The following is a 21,634-nucleotide window of genomic DNA, read 5'->3' on the forward strand; positions in this document are numbered from 1 at the left end:
TTTATAATCTAGTTAGTCACTCAACTTATTCAGTTGATATGACTTAACTACAACCAACAGTTTATCCAGGTGGTCACTAAACTTACTCAGTTGATCTGACCTAAATATAAGTAGGATTCAATTTTTATAATCCATTCCCTTATTCCAATAGGGTAGGTTTTAGCATTTTGAGTTAAACCATCCTAATATGCCATCGTCTCATACCGGTGCATACGATCCACAACATCCATATAATTGACATAATTTAGTAAAATTATTCAGCAATTATAGTCCAACACACAAATCCAGATAATTGAGAGAATTTAATGTAAGGATTCAGCAATTACAATCCAATACATAATTCCAAATAATTGACAGAATTTAATATAAGAATTCAATAATTACGATCCAACACATAATCCCAAGTAATTGACAGAATATATTTTAATAATTCTTTAATTAAAATTCAAGAGAAATATAATAAAGTCTAATATGTATAAAACCCTATTATGCCTCCAAAATAAATTTAGAAGTCATACTCCAGTCATCTAAGTTGCTAAATTAAGTTTAAGCAACTAAATACGTTATATCCGTCAACAGTGTGTAACATTGCTTAAAACTTCCACACTGTGAGAACCATTAGCATATAGAGATAATTTATGCATGGTGGGTCCTAATATAGCATAATATCATGTTTAGAGTCGATGTTACAGTCCGTTAAATTGTTAACACAAGATTACACAATTTAATCCTCCCTATCCGTTAAAGCATGCAAAGTTGCTTATTTTTATACCGTTCTTTCTATTTGCACTATGGATCAAATTATATACAATTAGAGAGTTTAAAATACCATGGAATTGTATTTAAAATTCTTAATCTAGTCCTTGAAACAATCCAGAATATCAAAAACGTCCAAAAACAGTGCCAAACTGTTCCAGAAACACGTCTAAACAAACCCCAACATAGGAGCCTGCTCTCTAACCAACAGAGCAGGCTCTAAACACCTTAGAGCAGCTCCTTAGCCCTTGGAGCCGGCTCTATGAAGGGGGGCGCCGGCTCCCAACTTCCTGGAGCCGGTTTTCTCCTCCTTTGAGAACTCTGGTCCACTCTTCCTTCGTTTTCGACCATCTGTTTCGTCTCCGACCTCTTTTAACCCTTCTGTTCTTCTTTAAAACTATCTTACTAGTCTAGTATACATCCAGTATTAACCCCCAGTCCTTAGTTTACCATAGTAAGAACTAATACAGCGATTTAAAACAATACCAATTTATATGCTTTAAAATAGACGACGAAGAACAAAGTTGCAAGAATTATTTCGGACAAAGTTCAGCACATACATATGATTAAATTCACATATATTAAACATGCAAGGTTCAATTAATATTCAATTAACATCCTAGAGATCCTCTAGGTATGCACAGAACACTGGTCAAGGGGAGAGATGAAGAAAAGAACTTACTTTTGCAGTTTTGTAACCAATACCTTGTTGCCGTCTTTCTAAGCTTTCCGACGACGTCCATATACTGTCAAGTCAACCTTCTACTGTTCAACCTTCCCTCCTCCTAGGTCCGTCCGTTGATCGACAGCCGAAACCCTGACTGTAACCTCTCTGTTCTTCTCCCAACCCTACTCTGTTTTCTCTCAATATCCTAGGTATGTGAATAGATTTTTGCTAACCCTAGTAGACCATTCTATTATATATATATATGCTAAAACAGAACCCCCAATCCATGTATAATTAGAGACAAAACCCTAATTAAATCCTAGTCGGCCCATAGAAATAAACCTAAGTTAAAATCTATGTTGGCTACACATAAGTGACTTCTAAAAGAACCCTAAGTAATTAACGTATTTAAAAACTCATTTAACTTAATTACATAATTAAACAATTATAATAAACCACTTAAGGACGCACAATCAAACAATTTAAATCCAATAATGTAATTGATTTAAACACTTCAAATAATTACAATTAAGTCAATTTATTCAATTAATTCAAATATCAAGCAAATAAAAAATTAAAATAATTAAAAATGCAACAAAATACTTAATTAAAATACCAGGACTATCCTTTTAAAATTAGGGGTATTACATTTTTCCCTCCTAATAAAAGCGCAAGTGAATGACATTCTCCCGTTCCCAAGTAAACTCAGCCTCATTGTGATGAGTCCATGGAACACGAACCAAAGGGATAACTTTATTACAAAGGATTTGATCCCGACTGTCGACAATACAATATGGTGGCTCCAAATATGTTGCATCTGCCTGTAACTCAATCTTTCTAACATCGATATACTGATATCGATCCTCATCTCGCAAAAATTTTCACAATATGGAAACATGGAGCACGTTGTGTACGCGATCCAAATTATTTGGAAGTACCAACCGATAAGTGATAGCTCCAACTCGATCCATAATCATAAATGGACCAACAAACCACGATGACAACTTCCCTTTCTTCCCAAAGCGCATGACACCTTTCTTAGGAGACACTTTGAGAAGAACCGGATCCCTAACTAGAAACTCAAAAGCACGAGTGCGACGATCGGCATAACTCTTCTGCCAACTCTAGGCAGCACGCATGCAATCCCTAATAAGAGCAATCGTCTCCGAAATATCCCAAATGAACTTAGGACCTAAGAATCTGCTCTCACCAACCTCTATCCAATAAACAGACGACAAAAACCCGCTGAAAACTCTTCTAAAATCCTGACACAAAGCTCGAATCCCCGTTCGATATAATATACAACGGAATTCCATGCAGTTTTACAATCTCTGTAATTTAAAGTCTCGCCAACTGCCCCGAAGTGAAGTCAGTATGAATAGGCAAGAAATGAGCTGATTTAGTCAACCTATCCATGATGCCCCAAATGGAGTTAGGATCCTTGAAAGAATTAGGAAATCCCTCCACAAAATCTATAGAAATGCTCTCCCATTTCCACTCCGGTATAGGTAATGGCTGTAGAGCTCCTGGTGGCCTCTAATGATCAATCTTGACCACCTGACAAGTACTATATCGAGAGACAAAAATAAAAATGTCCTTTTTCATACCTGCCCACCAAAACTGCCTCTTAATATCCTGATACATCTTGTCTCCTCCTGGATGAACAGAAAACTCAGAGTGATGAGTCTCAGTCATCACATCATTCCTTAAACCATCAGCATAAGGTACCCCCAAATGGCCCTTGTACCTCTAACTTCCATCAGCCCCAACATAGTAAAATGGGACCTCCCCGGAAGCTATCGCTACAATTTTGTCAATGCACTGCTGATCTATGAGTTGTATTTTCAAACCTTGTGAATAATAGAAGGTGTAACTACTATACAAGCTATGAAAGCATCCGACAACTCATCCACCGTCTTCAAAGCATTCCACTCAGTAGTGAATAGAGCAGAAAGACTAGCAACGGGTCGGCGGCTCTTATGATCGCTAAATAATCTAAAGGACTCACCCAACAGATTCTGCCTCCAAATGCGTAAGGCAAAGACCACAGCTACCAACTCCAACTTATGTGTTGGAAAATTAAGCTGGTGAGGCTTAAGTATGCAGAAACAAGTGTAAAGAGTGTATAAAGACTTATTGAGTAAGGGGCAGAAGTTACCTCTATGGCAGATAAGGGAAATCGGATGAACACTTCCCTCTGAGACAGACCTTTGGCTACCTCAATGTCCTTGGGAGTCCACATGCTCCTGTAGTAAGCCATTGCAGTCTGACCATCTTTGAACATGGTCTCGGTCGGTTTAACAGACGATCCGTCTGTTCGAATGAAGCGAGGGTTCCATGGCGCCGTTCCTGAAGCGGAGGCATGCCCAGAAGGGGTAGGGGGCCTAGTCTGAGGAGGTCTCGCTAGGGGTACCACATTCAGCCCAGAGGGCCTAACCCTCTGAGACAAAGGAATGTCATCGATGCTGAGGGCACTATCAGGTTGGTGCCTCTTTCCTCTGGCCTTGTCCTGTGCGAAAACAATGGTAGAACTAGGAGGATTGTTGACAGAAGGGGTAACGTTTGGATTGGCAGTCGCTGTGTTAGCGACCGGGTCAGCAGTCGTCATGGATGGATCGGTGGAAGGAGTGGTATCAGAAAGGGTAGCAGAAGAAGATGCTGAAGCCGGTGAGGAATTTGATGCAGGGGTGATAGCTGGCCTGGGGGAAGTTTTCTTCCTGCCGAAGGAAGGGATCTGGAGTTGGCTTATTGTCTTGCCGAGGACTGAGATATTGAGGAGATTGTCTGAGGTGAGGAGGTCCGAGCAGGAGGGAACGTTGGTCAGAACATACCGCTTCAGGTAGTTATCCCTATCCCTGCACATACCGTAGCTCAAATCATCACAAGGAATGCCTAAGGAATGGCACAAGAAAGTACAAAAACGAGGAATACAAATCTCGCAAGGACAGTCATTCTTATGGTTTTTATATTTCTTGTAAAAAGAGACAGAGCACTCTCCAAAAGTGCTCGGGATAGGGAAATCCTCCGCAGCTGGAGAGAACCAGGCTCCCCTAACCCCAATTATATTTTTCCTCCAGCCCTTCTCGGATTTGATTTTATCCATGCAGATGGACCTCTTCTCAATGGGGAAAAAGTGGTAAAACGGTTCATCAGTTCTGATCTTGCTGACCTTGTAATAGAGGAGAAGATCTATGAGGTCCAGATCCAGACCTCTGTCACGAATCAGGAGTAAGATCCTAAGGAAATTGGGGTTTACTTGCAAAGGGGAAAGATTTAGCTTGTTGAAAACATAGCAAAAGAAAGGATGCAAAGGAAACCTAAGGAGATTAAGATGGAGGAGTGAAAACAGGACCTCGCCGGGAAGAAGGCCAGCACCGGTTCTAATATTCACCTCTCGGGGGCAGTTTCTAATTTCTACATCGTCAGGGAGGTGAAGTTTCATGCGAAGAACGTCTAGATCTACTGTCATGGTGAGAATGAACGAAGATTCCGAGGAGGAGAAAGAAGTCTTCCAAAAGAAAAATGCAAATGAAACTAACCTTAGAAAGTGAAAACGGCAGAAAGTACTGCAAGGCCATTGGAAGGAGGATCTTTTGCAAGAGATCGCCGGAGAGGATTCGAACAACAAAAAGTGAGATGGAGATGGTAAAGAGGATTGATGGAACATCTATGAAGCTTATAAAGACAAGGTGAGCCCAAGGGCCGAGGAGTCAGGAAAGCGATGAGTTTTTTGAATCTCGAAACGCCGACCCCTAAATCTAACCGTCCATTCTCCCACACGATCTTCTCGAGCCGTCAGGTTATCATTAGCAGCCTCTAATAATTACCCCCTAATCAATAAGGGGTAATTATGGGGGCAGTTGAGGATGCAGCAAGTGGCATGGGCCGGATACAGTTCGCTGGAACGGGATCGGGTCGAACAATTGAAGTAGGATCCATGCCAAAGCGCCTCGGAATGGGCCGAACCTGGGGGAATCCACCGAGGAAGATCAAGCCCATTGGAAGATCAAGCCCAGAAGGAATAAAACTTTTGAATATAGGCCCAATGTAATCAGTTAACAATAATAATGGTAATGGCCTACAAATAGACTATTACAGGTGGAAAATAGGGGGAATGATTATGGATTGTATTGAAGGGTAAGAATTCTAGAGAGAGAAAGAAGAAACGAATTCTCGCATCTTCAATACTCTATCCCGCTTTGTGGGGTAGACAAAACCAGTGCAGAAGTCAACTTAGTCTTCAGCTCATCAAAAGCTTTCTGACGGTGCTCATCCCACACGAACCATACACATTTCTTAGTTAAATGAGTGAGTGGTCCCGCTATCTTCGAGAACCCCTGGATGAACCTACAATAATATTCGGCCAATCCGAGAAAATTCCGAATCTCGGTTGGTGAAGTAGGCTATCCCCACTCAACCACTGCTGAATCCTTGGCTGGATCTACTGTTATTCTCCTTTCTGACACCACGTGACCCAGAAACTTCACTTCCCGTTGCCAAAATTCACACTTCTTGAACTTGGCATATAACTGGTGCTCACGAAGCGTCTGCAAGACTATCCGAAGATGTCTAGCATGATTGTCCTTCGACTTTGAATATATCAAGATGTCATCCATGAAGATAACGACAAACTGATCTAAATAAGTCTTGAAGACTGTATTCATTAAGTTCATGAAAACCGCAGGTGCGTTAGTCAGTCCGAAAGGCATTACTCGGAACTCATAAGAACCATATTTAGTAAGAACCGCTATCCTAGGAACATCCTGCTCCCGAACCCAAAATTGATGATATCCAGAACGAAGATCAATCCTAGAGAAGTATGTCGCTCCCTTCAACTGATCAAAAAGATCATCAATTCTGGGTAAAGGATACTTATTCTGAATAGTAACCTTATTCAATTCCCTGTAATATATACACAGGCGAAGTGAACCATCCTTCTTCTTCACAAGCAGAACTAGTGCTCCCCAGGGTGAAGTAATCCTGCGAATAAAACCCTGGCTGAGTAAATGCTGAATTTGATCCCTCCGCTCTCGCATCTCCACTAGTGTCATCCCGTATGATGCCCTAGCAATAGGCGTAGTGCCTTGAGCTAAGTCACTCACAAAGTCGATCTCGTGACTAGGTGGCATCCTTGGAATCCTATAAAAATATCTGAAAAGTCCTGTACGATTGGTGAGCTATCCAATAATACAGTTGTCCCCCTCTTCCGTCTCCTCCTCTATACGAAGCAATAAGTGCTAGTGACCCCGTTAGAACGTGGCATAGCGACGACGTAAATATCCTGATCAGGTATGGTGGACACAATAGACCTATCCAAATCCTTAACACGGCCATGGTAGTTAAATAACTAATCCATCCCAAGTAACACCACATAAGTGTGCATGTCTAGGACAAAAAGATTGGCTAGAAATCTGAGTCTACCAATATCTAGTGTCATAGGTCCATCACTCTCCTGTAGAATGGTTGCATTGCCTAACGGTGTAGAAATACCCTGAGCTTTACTGCATACGTGTGCCACCAACCAATCTATAAAAATCCAATGTTCCTGAATACTCCGTAGAGCAAAACACATAAGGTAACCAAAATACTCCAAAATCTACCCACTTTTAGATTGTCATTCTATCCTGGGAATTCCTCCAAAATCTACCCACTTTTAGATTATCATTCTATCCTGGGAATTCCTCTTTCTAAACCAAACCTACCATATTGAGTTACACAGGTTCTTTTATAAACTCTTTGGTAAGCATCCTGTCTCAACCCAACGTACTTACAAGCAAATATTTGTTTACCTGCTCAAAAACCAATCACTCCACTGTGATAAATCATTTATTATCACAACATACACATTCCAATACAATTTAATAAAACCTTATGTGTATAAATCACAAAAATGCTACCATAAAACACAATAAAGATAGCCAAAACCGCTAGTTCACTTTATTAAGAACTTTTCCAAACCATAAACTGTCAAATGAATAATCGTAAGTTATTTTTTTTTTTACTATAATACTAGTGTACGTGATTAAATCCGTACTACACTTTTACTAATACCTCCTTTATTACTAGTAATTAAAATTACTCTTAGAAGAACATTCATCCTTTAACACTAGTGCCCTCCATCTTGGACTCTCCGATATCTCCTTTATCCTGATCCTCTTCGGGGTCTTCCTCTCCGCTTGGCTCGTCTTTGAGCACCACCGAAGTTGTGTTAGGTCCACAGTATGGTGGCCAATCTCGCACACCAGAAACCTTCCTTGACTTGTACTCTGAAGCAACACCTATTGGAGCCAATTCGCTGGTCTCCAATTCTGCCTTCTTGATCGGCCTTCGCAAGGGAATTGTCGGAGTAACCTTCTTCTTCTTTGGGTCCTTATTTGCTTTCATCGCGAACCACATCCTTTTCCTAGTGCCAAATTTTCTGAAATTACAGAATAAACTTGACATCAGTACTTGCTAAACGAATCGTAAAGGAATACGATGCATCCTAAACTAAAGCTTTAATCAATAGAAAACGCTACGCGGAAGTTTTAATACGAAATACCCTAGAGACACTTGAACCTGGAGTGCTCTGATACCAACTGTGATACCCCTCGGATCCGAGACACTGGTTAATCAGGCCCAAGCCCAAACCCGAGGGAATATCAAACAATTAATATTTTAAAACGAATACAGAATATAAAAATGAAATAAGAAATAGATTAAACTGAAAGAAATATTAAATATAAAATCCTCTAAACTTAAAGATCTATAAAATCCAACTTTCCAAAACCTCCAAGAGTACAACTCGGGAATCCATCTAGTGAACCCCTAAATCAGATCCCAGATCATAAAATAACAGGAAATAAAACCAAAACTAAAATATGAAATGAAATCCTATGTCGTCGGTGGAATGAATGATAGTCTCTACTCAGCACGATTAAGCCTAAGACTGGAACCGTCAGATACCTGAAAAATATAAGAATGGGTCAGGCCCATGAATAAGTTCTAATCTAACTACAATCCATATAGTGAACCGATACGTAGATACACCCTAGATATCTCACAATATCTATCTAGTCCATACATACATATATATCCACACAAAGGGACATTCACTGGACTACGAAGAGGGCCTCAACCTGAATAGAAGGCAGCATGCAAAAACGCGCCCAAAGGTGGGCATGAGTACCTAGACTTAACAGGGTACACCTCAACCTATCATAGAAAGCTACGTATCCACTGCATATACGCGTCCTAACCATCGACTATGAGACTCAAGCTCACATCAAGGTACCATAATGATATATCTAAAGTCCGTCCAAAACCATAGTATATCACTCAATTATTCATTAATCTGATATACGATTCATAATCCTATTTGTCACTCAACTTATTCAGTTGATATGACTTACCTACAACTAACAGTTAATCCAGATGGTCACTAAACTTACTCAGTTGATCTGACCTAAATATAAGTAGGATTCAATTTTTACAATCCATTCCCTTATTCCAATTGGGTAGGTTTTAGTATTTTGAGCTAAACCATCCTAGTATGCCACCATCCCATAGCAGTGCATACGATCCACAACATCCATATAATTGACATAATTTAGTGTACTAATTCAGCAATTATAGTTCGACACACAAATCAAGATAATTAAGAGAATTTAATATAAGAATTCAGCAATTATAATCTAATACATAATTCTAAATAATTGACAGAATTTAATATAAGAATTCAGCAATTACGATCCAACACATAATCCCATGTAATTGACAGAATATATTTTAATAATTCTTCAATTAAAATTCGAGAGAAATGTAATAAAGTCTAATATGTATAAAACCCTATTATGCCTCCAAATAAATTTAGAAGTCATACTCCAGTCATCTAAGTTGCTAAGTTAAGTTTAAGCAATTAAATACGTTATATCCGTCAACAGTGTGCGACATTGCTTAAAACATCCACACTGTGAGAACCATTAGCATATAGAGATAATTTATGCATGGTGGATCCTAATATTGTATAATATGATGTTTAGAGTCCATGTTACAGTCCGTTAAATTGTTAACAAAAGATTACACAATTTAATCCTCCCTATCCATTTAAGCATGCAAAGTTGCTTATTTTTATACCGTTATTTCTATTTGCACTATGGTTCAAATTATGCAATTAGAGAGTTTAAAATCCCATGGAATTATATTTAAAATTCTCAATCTAGTCGTTGAAACAATCCAGAATATTAAAAATGTCCCAAAACAGTGCCAAACTGTTCCAGAAACACGTCCAAACAAACCTTAACAACGGAGCCTACTCTCTATCCAATAGAGCAGACTCTAAACACCTTAGAGCCAGCTCCAAACACCTTAGAGCCAGCTCCTTAGCCCTTGGAGTTGGCTCTATGAAGGAAGGAGCTGGCTCCCAACTTCCTGGAGTCGGCTCTCTCCTCCTTTGAGAGCTCTGGTCTAATCCTCCTCCATTTCCGACCATCTGCTTCGTCTCCGGCCTTTTCCAACCCTTCTGTTGTTCTTTAAAACTATCTTACCAGTCTAGTATACATCCAGTATTAATCCCCAGTCCTTAGTTTTCCACAGTAAGAACTAATACAGCGATTTAAAAAAAACACCAATTTATATGCACATAATACAGGCCAAGGAGAGAGAGGAAGAAAAGAACTTGCCTTTGCAGTTTTGTAACCAAAACCTTGTCGCCGTCTTTCTAAAGTTTCCAACGACGTCCGTCGACTGTCAACTCAACCTTCTACTGTTCAACCTTCCCTCCTCTTAGGTCTGTCCATTGATCCACAGCCGAAACCTCGACTGTAACCTCTCTGTTCTTCTCCCAACCTTACTCTGTTTTCTCTCAATATCCTTGGTACGTGAATAGAGTTTTACTATATCTAGCAGACCATTCTATTATATATATATATATATATATATATATATATATATGCTAAAACAGAACCGCAGTCCATGTATAATAAGAGACAAAACCCTAATTAAATCCTAGTCAGCGCATAGAACAAAACCTAAGTTAAAATCTATGTCGGCTACACGTACGTGACTTCTAAAAGAACCCTAAGTAGTTAATGTATTTAAAAACTAATTTAACTTAATTACATAATTAAACAATTATAATAAACCACTTAAGGACACACAATCAAATAATTTAAATGCAATAATGTAATTGATGCAAACACTTCAAATAATTACAATTAAGTCAATTTATTCAATTAAATAAATAAAAATTCAATTAATTCAAATATCAAGCAAATAAACAATTAAAATAATTAAAAATGTGACAAAATACTTAATTAAAATACTAGAACTTTCCTTTTAAAATTAGGGGTATTACATTCTTCCCCCCTAACAATAGAAATTTCGTCCTCGAAATTCGCTCTTACCTTCTTTCCATATTTCAGGAAACTGCGAGCGAATGACATCCTCCCGTGCCCAAGTAGACTCAGCCTCATTGTGATGACTCCACGGAACACCAACCAAAGGGATAACCTTATTACGAAGGATTTGATCTCGACTGTCGACAATACAACATGGTGGCTCCAAATATGTTGCATCTGCCTGCAACTCAATCTCCCCAACATCGATATACTGATACCGATCCTCATCTTGCAGAAATTTCCGTAACATGGAAACATGGAACACGTTGTATACGCGATCCAAATTATCCAGAAGTGCCAACCGATAAGCGACAGCTCCAACTCGGTCCGTAATCATAAATGGACCGACAAACCGCGGTGACAACTTCCCTTTCTTCCCAAAGCACATGACACCTTTCTTAGGAGACACTTTGAGCAGAACCGGATCCCTAACCTGAAACTCCAAAGCACGAGTGTGACGATCGGCATAACTCTTCTACTGACTCTGGGAAGCACGCATGTAATCCCTAATAAGAGCAATCTTCTTAGAAATAACCCAAATGAACTTAGGACATAAGAATCTGCTTTCGCCAACCTCCATCAAACAAACAGGCGACACAAAAACTCACTGAAAACTCTTCCGAAATCCGGACACAAAGCTCGAATCCCTATCTGATATAATAAACAAAGGAATTCGATGTAGTTTTACAATCTCTGTAATGTAAAGTCTTGCCAACTGCTCCAAAGTGAAGTCAGTGCGAATAGGCAAGAAATGAGCTGATTTAGTCAACCTATCCACGATGCCCCAAATGGAGTTGTGATCCTTGAAAGAATTAGGAAATCCCTCCACAAAATCCATATAAATGCTCTCTTATTTCCACTCCGGTATAGGTAATGGCTGTAGAGCTCCTGGTGGCCTCTGATGATCAATCTTGACCACCTGACAAGTACTATATCGGGAGACAAAAATAGAAATGTCCTTTTTCATACTTGCTTACCAAAACTATCTCTTCATATCCTGATACATCTTGTCTCCTCCTGGATGAACTGAAAACTCAGAGTGGTGAGTCTCAGTCATCACATCCTTCCTCAAACCATCAGTAGAAGGTACCACCAAACGGCCCTTGTTCCTCAAACCTCCATCAGCCCCAACATGGTAAAATGGGACCTCTCTAGAAGCTATCATTGTAATTTTGTCAATGCACTGCTGATCCGTGAGTTGCACTTTCAAACCTTGTGAATAATAGAAGGTGTAACTACTATGCAAACCAAGAAAGCATCTGACAACTCATCTACCGTCTTCAAAGTATTTCACTCAGTAGTGAATAGATCTGAAAGACTAGGAATTGGTCGGCGACTCTTATGATCGCTAAATAATCTGAAGGACGCACCCAACAGATACTGCCTCCAAATGCGTAAGGCAAAAACCACAGCTGCCAACTCTAAATCATGTGTTGGATAATTAAGCTCGTGAGGCTTAAGCTTACGAGATCCATACGAAATCGGTCGCTCCTCCTACATCAAAACACATCCATGACCACCCTGCAAAGAAACATCTGTGTAGACAAGATACTCTATCCCGCTCTGTGGGGTTGTAATGACCCGGATTTTCACGGATATTTTTTTTCCGTTGTCTTTCCTTTCTGAGTTCAGTTCCTCTTCACTTAGTGTCATCTCGAGTGCTTTGGAGTGATTTTCGAGACTCTTTTCTATGGATTGATAACTTCCTTTGAGGACCGAATTGTTTCCACATTTTTCGTTTTTTGACACTATTCACTTTTCGTCCTTTTCTCTATTTCTCCTTTTCCCTATTTTGTGTTTTCCCCGTTTGACACTTTGTTGGCGTAACCAACTTCTTGTGTTCGGAGTTGGTTTTTGACTTCATGTATCTCCATCTTGAGTGGTTTCCGCGAAATACGTATCTTTACTTTTGTAAGAAAGTACTCTGGTTGCTCCCGGTGTCCATAGGGGCATGGATGCAAAGTTCTTTGAAATCATTTTCTTTTCTTAGGGTGTTTTTCGTAAATATCTTTTGAAGATATTTTATTTTATTTAAGAAAATATTTTTGGAAGATATTTTCATTCTGGGCCATTAGTGTAGTTTTCACTTTTTGGAGGGGCCATTGTGCAATTAATGAAAGTTATTGCTAAATGCCTTGCTTTGAGTCTGGATCCTCGTACGAGATTCATTTTCACTTTTTGTTGAGTCGTGTACTCTTAGAAATTCCTTCTGGTCATTGTTTTCCAGTTTCAGGGTTTCTGGCTCCGGTTAGTGCTAAACTTATTTGGGGCATAACTTTTTGCTCGGGACTCAGTTTTTAACGCTATTTCTTTTGTTATTCATATTTTATCATTTTGAATCTTTTTCGTTCACAGAGTTTGTCATTTGAGTTCGTTTGCTCAAATTTTACTTTTTCAGACTCGGCGGGGCCCGTTCGGGGCACTTTTTGAGATTTCTATAAAAGGGGGGTGAGATATTTTATTTTTTCATCTTCCCCACTCTCTTGCAGGACCTGAAGCTTCCATGGCAGCCCAAGGGTGGCTGCCACCTTCTCTCTCTTCTTTTGAGCTTCATTCCTTCGTCAGAACATAGAAGGGCCTTTGCGTTTAGTGTTCGTGTTGACTACGCGCTTCTTTCACCCTTATTAGAACCCATTTCTGACCATTCTTTGTGTTTGGGATTGAAGTCAAGTTGTGATTTTAATGGGGCTTCCTTGGGGGTTATGTGCACGATGTAGTCCCCGACAAAACCTAGAAGTTTCGTCGGATTCGGAGCGGTTTCCATTTGGTGGCTTTTGAGATTTTCATCTCAAATTGAGGTAGAGGATGTTCTAGGCTTTTGTGTGTGTTGTATTGAGTGTTTAGCATGATTATACAACTTAATTGCATGCCTTGTATCAATTCTAGAAAATTAGTATTAATTATTTCTTTGTATGAAATTTAATTCACAAGGATGTGTATAACTTAGAATGGAATTGTGGCATACTAGAAAATCATATTTTAATATGTTAGTTAACATATATTAAATTGGGATTAATTGAATAAGAATTGCACTTTTTATTTAATATTTATCTTTGGTGAAAGATTAAACCCCATGGCCATACCTTTCATGAAATGAACTTGTAGTATGCTTTTAAATTAAGTCTTAGCGTGTTTGTTAACATACTTTAATTTGGGAGTATTTGGACAAGTATGAAAATCTAGAGATTTTAAATTAAATGATGAATTAAAATCTATTTAATGGTTCCCTTGGCCCAATTAAGTTTTTTACTTGATAATCATGATGACTAGGACTTATGTACTAGTATATATTAAATTGGGACCATTTGAAGTTGCTTTGAAATTTAGAAGTTTAATTATCATGATATAATTAAATTCTACCTTGTTGTGCCATTGGCTTAATTGAGATTTTAGTGAATGTATGTATATACTATGCTATATTATATAATATACATTGATTAGGGGCCATTTGATTGAGATTTGAAAGCTAGGGAAATTAATTAGTTTATTTGTTGAAATTCCGTTTCTATTGCTTTAATGATTAAATCCTGAAATTGGCATTGATAGTATGTTTGAAACATGATTTTAGACTTGTAATAGATTTATAAATTATGTTTTCAATATTGGATTATATTGTTATAGCGTGTAGCGAATCGCATACTGAAGATTCGACATGTGATGTTATTATAGCGCGTAACAAATTGCGCTCTGAAGATTCGACATTGTCATCCTATAGTTGTTGTGGATTTAGAGCATGTGTTGTGTGGTTACAACCTACTTGTGCATGAAGGTAGTTTCGTGTACTGTTTAATATGTATATAAGTTGTTAACTTATTTATTTTGGAGTTGCTTGGGACATTGTTATGCTGTGATGGCTACGGTTTGGCTCTAGTACGGGGATAAGAGTCGTCTAAGTCAAAAGTTCGCGCGTTGGGTAGGCTGCTTGGGGGTTAGTAGCTCCAAATTAGCCCTATAAAGTTCGCGCGTTGGGTAGGCTTCCTGGGGGTTAGTAGCTCCAAATTTGCCTTGTCTCGGCAGAAATCCGAGCTGTGATGTCTAAGTCTTCCATTATTTGATTTCGCATTCAATTCCAAGTTGACAACCAATGTTTAATTGTGACTTGTGGTTTTGGTAATTGGCGATTTGATGTTGTTAAGTACATCCATACTAAATTGATATATTTAGTTAATTTCACACTTATAGATTGCTAGTTGATAACCTAGAGAATTTATGTCTTGATGTGTGGTATTAGATATTCTAAGTATGCTAAATTGTTATATTTAGTTGATGTTACATTTTAGACTTCAAGTTGATAACCTTGAGAACCACTATGTTGTTGCTTTGTGTAAGCATGCTCCTATGTTGTTGCTTTGTGTAAGCATGACCCTATGTTGTTAAAATTGCATGAATGAGGTGATTAATGCTAGAAATGATCTTAGGTAGCTAGGATGCTCCTTGAGTCTCACCTTGACATAGACGTTAGGTGGAATGAACCACAATAATTAAATCATGCAACTTGTAAAACTTTAGGTCGATGCATGCTCATTTCCTACGAGTAGCTTTATGTTACTCACCCCTACGATACTGGGGCATATTTCAGGTAGAGGATTCAAGATTAGAGATTGTAATTGCTTGGGGGATTTGCTGAGTTGAGCTTCTTTAGAAGCATTCTTGTTCACATGCAAGTGTTAGCATGTTCATGGTTTGTCTATGAAATGTAATTTTTCGAACTTGGAGGTTTGACATGTCAAATGTTATAAATGTATTTTAATGAGGCCATAGGCCATTGTAGCACATCTATTTTATCATATTACATACACTTGCATGCTCACTTTGGCAAACAATACCTTCCTTGATGAAACAAGAACTCTAAGTAGCATTTTTAGGGAGTTTTACCCTATTCTGTTCCAGGGCATTTCGGGTATTTCATAATACATTTTTTTTTTCATTTTTCATTGCGAGCACGTAGAAAACTCAATTTTGCGGGGGTTTTCTTCTTTGTGTTTTTCCAGAAAACATCATCTTGGCCCTCAAAAATTAATATTTTTCCGAAAAATCCTTGCTGCCAGGTTTTGGAAATTTTTAATACAAATGTAGTTGGTACTATTCATCGACTTTTTTTTGAAAATCGTCATGACCGATCCAAAACTTTTGGAGGTCTTGTGGGTGCATTTTAAGATTGCATTTTCAATTTAGGAAATTTAAAAACCTTTCGAAGCCCTATTTCCAAAACTTGGGCAGTAGCTCGGATTTTTTTTTCCCTCTTGACCTGGTTTTCTTGGGGGCATTCTGGGCATTTTATAATGCATTTTTTTTTTTGTTTTAGTCCACACATAGGGTAGAAAACTTGATTTTAGGGGGGGTTTATTCTTTGAGTTTTTCCAAAAAAGTCCGTTTAGATGCCCGTTTTTACTCTCAGTTGCAGCAGTGGTGGGTTGTCCTCGTCGGGCCGCCACGACATCATTTTTATTTTTGATCTTTCTCCTTCGTCCGGACTCTGAATAATGAAATTCTTGAGTCTGTTATGATTAATTTTTTATTTTCTTCCCAGCGGTGTGCTCGATAGCACTTGAATCCACTTTTTATAAAATGACCATTTTGCCCCTAGGTTCTTTTTGTCCGTTTTTGAAAGGACACTTCTGCATTTGTTTCCTTTGGGTTCCGTAACCTCATTGAGGGTCACATTGGTGTCTTAGAGATGCATTGTATCTCTAGAGACCGTTGTTTCACCTTTCGCTTCTGCATTTCGGATCCATTATCGGGTCATCTTTTGGTTATCACTGACGCACCGGGTTTATAAAACTTGGGCCGTCACAGGGGTAGACAAATAAGGTGCAGAAGTTAACTTAGTCTTCAGTTCATCAAAAGCTTTCTGACAGTGCTCATCCCACACGAACCGTACACCTTTCTTAGTCAAATGAGAGAGTGGTCCCGCTATCTTCGAGAACCCCTGGATGAACCTATGATAATATCCGGCCAATCCGAGAAAACTCTGAATCTCGGTAGGTGAAGTAGGCTGTCCCCACTCAACCACTGCTAAATCCTTGGCTGGATCTACCGTAATTCCCCTTTCTGACACCACGTGACCCAGAAACTTCACTTCCCGCTGCCAAAATTCACACTTCTCAAACTTAGCATATAACTGGTGCTCACGAAGCGTCTACATAACTATCCGAAGATGTCTAGCATGATCGTCCTCCGACTTTAAATAAATTAAGATGTTATCTATGAAGATGATGACAAACTGATCTAAATAAGCCCGAAAGACTCTATTCATTAAGTGCACGAAAACCGCAGGTGCGTTAGTCAGATTGAAAGGCATGACTCGAAACTCATAAGAACCATATTTAGTGAGAACCGCTGTCCTCGGAACATCCTGCTCCCAAACCTGAAATTGATGATATCCAGAACGAAGATCAATCCAAGAGAAGTATGTCGCTCCCTTCAACTGATCAAAAAGACCTTCTATTCTAAGTAAAGGATACTTATTTTGAATAGTAACCTTATTCAATTCCCTGTAATCTATACACAGGCGAAGTGAACCATCGTTCTTCTTCACAAGCAAAACCGGTGCTCCCCAGGGTGAAGTACTCCTGTGAATAAAACCCTGGCTGAGTAATTGCTGAATCTGATCCATTAGCTCTCGCATCTCCACTAGTGCCATCCCGTATGATGCCCTAGCAATAGGCATAGTGCCTGGTGCTAAGTCACTCACAAAGTCAATCTCGCGAATAGGTGGTATCCCTGGAATCCCATAAAAATATCCGAAAAGTCCTGTACGATTGGTGAGCTATCCAACGATACAATTATCCCCCTCCTATGTCTCCTCCTCTATACGAAACAATAAGTGCTAGTGACCCCATTAGAACGTAGCATAGCAACGACGTAAATATCCTGACCAGGTATGGTGCACACAATAGACCTATCCAAATCCTTAACTCGGCCATGGTAGTGAAATAACTAATCCATCTCGCGTAACACAACATAAGTGCGCATGTCCAGGACCACAAGATTGGCTAGAAATCTGAGTCACTCTCCTGTAGAATGGCTGCATTGCCAAATGGTGTAGAAATACCCTGAGGTCCACTGCATACGTGTGTCACCAACTAATCTATAAAAATTCAATGTTCCTGAATACTCCGTAGAGCAAAACACATAAAGTAACCAAAATACTCCAAAATCTACCCACTTTTAGATTATCATTATATCTTGGGAATTCCTCCTTCTAAACCAAACCTACCATATTGAGTTACACAAGTTCTTTTATAAACTCTTTGGTACGCATCCTGTCTCAACCCAACGTACTTACAAGCAAATATTTGTTTACCTGCTCAAAAACCAATCACTCCACTGTGATAAATCATTTATTATCACAACATACATATTCCAATACAGTTTAATAAAACCATATGTGTATAAATCACAAATATGTTACCATAAAACACAATAAAGATAGCCAAAACCGCTAGTTCACTTTATTAAGAACTTTTCCAAACCATAAACTATCAAACGAATAATCGTAAGTTATTTTTCTTAATATAACACTAGTGTACGTGATTAAATCTGTACTGCACTTTTACTAATACCTCCTCTACTACTAGTAATTAAAATTACTCTTAGAAGAGCATTCATCCTTTAACATTGGTGCCCTCCATCTTGGCCGCTCCGGTATCTCCTCCATCCTGATCTTCTTCGGGCTCTTCCTCCCCGCTTGGATCGTCTTCGAGCACCACCAAAGTTGTGTTAGGTCCACAGTATGGTGGCCAATCTCGCACACCAGAAACCTTCATTAACTTGTACTCCGAAGCAACACTTATTGGAGCCAATTCCCTGGTCTCCAATTCTGCCTTCTTGATCGGCCTGCGCAGGGGAATTGTCGGAGTAACCTTCTTCTTCCTTAGGTCCTTATTTGGTTTCATCGCGAACCACATCCTTTTCCTAGTGCCAAACATTCTGAAATTACAGAATAAACTTGACATCAGTACTTGCTAAATAAACCGTAAAGGAATACGACGCATTGTAAACTTAAGCTCTAATCAATAGAAAACACTACGCAGAAGTCTTAATACGAAATACCGTAGAGACACTTGAACCTAGAGTGCTCTGATACCAACTGTGATACCCCTCGGATCCGAGACACGGGTTGATCAGGCCCAAGCCCAAGCCCAAACCCGAGGGAATATCAAATAATTAATATTTTAAAATGAACACAGATTATAAAAATGAAATAAGAAATAGAATAAACTGAAAGAAATATTAAATGTAAATCCTCCAAACTTAAAGATTTATAAAATCCAACTCTCCAAAACCTCCAAGAGTATAACTCGGGAATCCATCTAGTGGACCCCTAAATCAGATCCCAACTGATCATAAAATAATAGGAAATAAAACCAAAACTAAAACATGGAATGAAATCCTACGTCGTCGGTAGAATGAATGATAGTTTCTGCTCAGCACGATCAAGCCTAAGACTGGAACAGTCCGATACCTGAAAATTATAAGAGTGGGTCAGGCCCACGAACAAGTTCTAATCTAACTACAATCCATACAGTGAACCGATACGTAGATACACCCCAGATATCTCACAATATCTATCTAGTCTATATATACATATATATCCATACTAAGGGACATTCATTGGAGTACGAAGGTGGCCTCAGCCTGAATAGAAGGCAACATGCAAAAACGCACCCAAAGGTTGGCATGAGTACGTAGACCTAACAGGGTACACCTCAACGTATCGTAGCCAGCTGCGCATTCACTGCATATATGCACCCTAACCATTGACTATGAGACTCAAACTCACATCGTCGTACCATAATCATATATCTAAAGTCTGTCCAGAACCATAGTACGTCACTCAATTATTCATTGATCTGACATACGATTTATAATCCAGTTAGTCACTCAACTTATTCAGTTGATATGATTTAACTATAACCAACAATTAATCCATGTGGTCACTCAACTTATTCGATTGATCTGACCTAAATATAAGTAGGATTAAATTTTTACAGTCCATTCACTTATTCTAATAGGGTAGGTTTTAGCATTTTGTGCTAAACCATCCTAGTATGCCACCGTCCCATACCGGTGCATACGATCCACAACATCCATATAATTGACATAATTTAGTGTACTAATTCAGCAATTATAGTCCAACTCACAAGTCCAGATAATTGATAGAATTTAATATAAGAATTCAGCAATTATAATCTAACACATAATTCCGAATAATTGATAGAATTTAATATAAGAATTAAGTAATTACGATCTAACACATAATCCCATGTAATTTACAGAATATATTTTAATAATTCTTCAATTAAAATTCGAGAGAAATATAATAAATTCTAATATGTATAAAACCCTATTATGCCTCCAAAATAAGTTTAGATGTCATACTCCAGTCATCTAAGTTGCTAAATTAAGTTTAAGCAACTAAATACATTATATCCGTAAACAGTGTGCGACATTGCTTAAAACTTCCACACTGTGAGAACCATTATCATATAGAGATAATTTATGCATGGTGGGTCCTAATATAGCATAATATCATGTTTAGAGTCCATGCTACAGTCCGTTAAATTGTTAACACAAGATTACACAATTTAATCCTCCCTATCCGTTTAAGCATGCAAAGTTGCTTATTTTTATACCGTTCTTTCTATTTGCACTATGGATCAAATTATGCAATTAGAGAGTTTAAAATCCCATGGAATTATATTTAAAATTCTCAATCCAGTCCTTGAAACAATCCAGAATATCAAAAACGTCCCAAAACAGTGCAAAACTGTTCCAGAAACACGTCCAAACAAGCCTTAACAAGGGAGCCTGCTCTCTAACAACAACAGAGCAGGCTCTAAACACCTTAGAGCCGGCTCCTTTGCCCTTGGAGCTGGCTCTATGAAGGGAGGAGCCGGCTCCCAACTTCCTGGAGCCGGCTCTCTCCTCCTTTGAGAGCTCTGGTCCACTCGTCTTCCGTTTCTGACCATCTGCTTCGTCTCTGGCCTTTTCTAACCCTTCTGTTCTTCTTCAAAACTATCTTAGCAGTCTAATATACATCCAGTATCAACCCCCAGTCCTTAGTTACCGCAGTAAGAACTAATACAATGATTTAAAACAACACCAATTTATATTCTTTAGGTATGCACAGAGCATAGGCCAAGGGGAGAGAAGAAGAAAATAACTTACTTTTGCTGTTTTGTAACCCAAACCTTGTCGCCGTCTTTCTAAGCTTTCCGACGACATTCGTCTACTGTCAAGTCAACCTTCTACAATTCAACCATCCCTCCTCCTAGGTCCGTCCGTTGATCCACTTCCGAAACCCCGAGTGTAACCTCTCTGTTCTTCTCCCAACCTTACTCTATTTTCTCTCAATATCCTAGGTACGTGAATAGAGTTTTGCTAACCCTAGTAGACCATTCTATTCTATATATATATGCTAAAATAGAACCCCAGTCCATATATAATTAGAGACAAAACCCTAATTAAATCCTAGTCGGCCCATAGAAATTAACCTAAGTTAAATCTATGTCGGCTGCACATACGTGACTTCTAAAAAAACCCTAAGTAATTAACGTTTTTAAAAACTCATTTAACTTAATTACATAATTAAACAATTATAATAAACCACTTAAGGACAAACAATCAAATAATTTAAATCCAATAATGTAATTGATGCAAACACTTCAAATAATTGTAATTAAGTCAATTTATTCAATTAAACAAATAAAAATTCAATTAATTCAAATATCAAGCAAATAAAAAATTAAAATAATTAAAAATGCAACAAAATACTTAATTAAAATAGCAGGACTATCCTTTTAAAATTAGGGGTATTACATTCTTCCCT

At 38.5% G+C, this 21,634-nt stretch overlaps 1 pseudogene; it reads left to right on the top strand.

Annotated features, from left to right (window-relative positions):
* Positions 1-21,634, top strand: part of LOC132279182 (subtilisin-like protease SBT3) — an 85,544-nt pseudogene that overhangs the window by 15,978 nt on the left and 47,932 nt on the right.

Source organism: Cornus florida, unplaced genomic scaffold (assembly GCF_030987335.1).
Source record: "Cornus florida cultivar Cherokee Brave unplaced genomic scaffold, ASM3098733v1 CherokeeBrave_3.0.0_Hap2_Chr10, whole genome shotgun sequence".
Lineage (NCBI taxonomy): Eukaryota > Viridiplantae > Streptophyta > Magnoliopsida > Cornales > Cornaceae > Cornus > Cornus florida.